The following is a 3,258-nucleotide window of genomic DNA, read 5'->3' as shown; positions in this document are numbered from 1 at the left end:
AAATAAACATTTAATTATTACCCATTGTTTCTCTGTCTGTACTTGTACTGTGAACAATGTCAATAAAGTTGATAGATGAATTAGGCCGGTGACACACTGGCTGCGTGGCGTGAGCGCACGCGTGTCTGAAGCGTCCCAGAAGCGTCCAAGAAGCGTGGCGGATTCTGTGTCTTTACACACCAGAAGCGTGCCTGACGCGGCGCTGGCGCGCTGCTGCTGTAGAGGGAGACCGTTGACAGACCAGGCTCGTGTCTTCATTACAACAATATATACTTTTTTTTACACACCTACACCTACGCCTACTGATAAAGGACACCGTCAAAAGTATTGACGCGAAATAGATTATGTTTGACAGGTGCAATATTTGAAAATCGATAATTATTATTTTTTTTTTTATTACATTTATATCTGAATTTATGTCAACCTATAGACTTTCAAATATCAAAATATCAGGAATTCATATGTATTTGTGTACAAAATGACATTTAAACACATTTTCCTATTATATTTAGCCTGGAAAAGCTTCCAACACGCGCGCGTGTCGCGGTAAAAATAGGCGTCGGTTCTATTTCTAGCAAGCAAGCGTTTGCCGCGCGGCTCGAGCCGCGCTGAGACGCGCATCTCACGCAGGCGGTCTGTATGCTCTAACCTGTTAACATGGGAGCCGAATTAAAAACTGACACGCCACGCGGCTGAGACGCTCACGCCACGCAGCCAGTGTGTCACCGGCCTTAAGTGCATTTAAGTGCCATTCAGCTGGGGTTTTAAATAAAGCATTTTCTTAGATGCACATTAAACACATAAAACATTAATTTATATTTTAATTATTGAAAATGTACTTTTTGGTAAACAAAGGGGATTTACTATAAAAATGATGTGACCATAGACTGTAAAAAAATATGGTGTCACGTCTTTCAAATTTATATATGTATTTATTTATAAGTCAGTAATCATAACTTTAGTCAGTTAAGAACCTCATAATCATGGAAAGTTTACATTTGAGTTTTGCAACAACGGACCCAAATACAGTAACAGCAATAATGTGCATACGAGGATTTAAGTCTTGAAGATATAAAGTAAATAAATTAGGTGTCATCAGCGCAGAAACCATAATCCACTTACTATACATAATCCATTGCGATGAATTTTTTATTAAATGAACTTACATTTTGACAGATTGCCCTTCATCCAAGCCCTCAGTTTACCAGGCGGGAAGGAAGTTGACCGGAAGTTGAAGTCGGCCGCGTGCCGCCATCTTGTAGCAGATTTCACTTGCTGTTAGCATCCCATTGACATCCCTTTGACAGCGAATAACTTTACATCTGAGGCGTTTCAAGACTCCATTTGTCCATTATTTTTTTCTAAAGATACACAACAATGTATAAAGGGCTCCATTCCCTTCTCTGTTACATTACGGCCCTGTAGAAACAGTGTTTGTAAAAATAGGCTAACGATTGCGTCATAACCACTCGACTCTGTCGCACAGTAGAGAAATTACCATACAGACAGGAGGAGAAGCTCGCAGGCTATTGGGGAGACGTCAAGAGAGAAGCCCATAGATATAGAGTCCATAAAAGCAACGGGACAAAATATTTCAACAATGTTTTTGGAGAATTTGAAATAATTCGGTATGTGGCAAGTGAATACATATGAAGCAGCTTTTATCCACGAACTTTAATAATTTATCTACTTCATTAAATAATGAAGTATGGGTAACGGCCGGTATATTGATGGAGAATGGAGAAATTATCAGGAAATTATACAGGCAGTGTAAGAAAAATCTCAATGTTAATCGCGGTTAACGTTCCTTTATTTATTTACAGATCTACGCTTGAAGATGAATGTGATCACTTTCATCCTGGTCAGAAGCCATCTACAAAATGTCATAGCCTACATAACGTGAAATAAAGAAAAAAAGTTTTTTGTTCAAGTGTTTTTGACCATGATTTATTATCCAAAACTGCATGATTTAACACCTAGCTCACAATTATTTGAATATTAGCCTATGGGCAAATGTTTTACGTGAAGAGATGAAATCATGTAGAACAATAAGCAATTTTAAGAGACTATAAATGAACAGCCTATATTGAATCGATACGAAAATGACTCGAGGGGATATTGTATACTGACAGTATGGTTCCTGGGATTATATATATATGTATATATCTATATTATGTGTGTGTGTGTGTCTGTTCAAAATAAGCTAACTAATGAACAGAGACTGCCCATTGTAAATAATTGGAATCTGTTCTGGGAGCGACCCTAGGCTCTTCCGTGCTGATGGCCTTCACCCCAGCAGAATCGGAGTGGCTCTTCTGTCTGACAACATCTCCTAGGCGTTACACACCATATGACTAGTAAGTCCAAATCACACTCTTTGCTGTCCCAACTTAATTTATATAAGTACCAGTGTAGAATATTATAGAAACTGTGTCTATTCCTCGTTTAGTTAGGTCAAACAATAACTCCACTGTGGGATCTATGAAAAATCGAATTGTGATTAAATCATAAAATATAAATATTATTGCTTCAGAAACACAATTGTAATTACTGTAATGCTTTATTAGCTGGTTGTCCTGCATCCTCAATAAACAAGCTACAGTTAGTCCAAAATGCAGCTTGCTAGAGTTCTCACTAGGTCGAGGAAATATTATCATATAACACCGATTTTATCATCACTACACTGGTTACCTATTATGTTCTGTAACAATTACAAAGTATTACTACTGACTTATAAAGCCCTAAATGGTTTAGCTCCTGTGTATTTAACGTATCTTCTATCGCCCTACAATCCATCACGCTCTTTAAGATCACTAAATTTGAGACTTCTGGTCATTCCTAGGATATCTAAGTCAAACACTAGTTAGACACTAACTGCATTGAATTGTCTCTGTACTTGTACTCTACACATTGACAATAAAGATAAATCTAATGTAATCTAAAGGTGTCTTGACATCTCCCTTATCAATATTCACTGTGAAGGCTACTGACTGAATATGTATCATTACGAAGTTTTAAACCATAATAAAACCACATGACATTTCTGTCAAAGTATGTCTACTTGAAGTGTCTACTGTGTTTTGATAATAAATATTCAATCATTTCGTTAATAAATATTTATTTATTGAAACACAAAAAACATTTAAATAAAGTAATACTTTTTTTTTTTTAATCCTGATGCCCTCTCTAGCTACATTCGTCGAGGGGAAGAAAAGTGAGAGGCCATGGGGTGGATGGCTAGGGTGATACATGAATGGC

This window comes from Carassius auratus, chromosome 28 (assembly GCF_003368295.1).
Source record: "Carassius auratus strain Wakin chromosome 28, ASM336829v1, whole genome shotgun sequence".
Lineage (NCBI taxonomy): Eukaryota > Metazoa > Chordata > Actinopteri > Cypriniformes > Cyprinidae > Carassius > Carassius auratus.
This window is presented reverse-complemented; position numbering follows the sequence as displayed.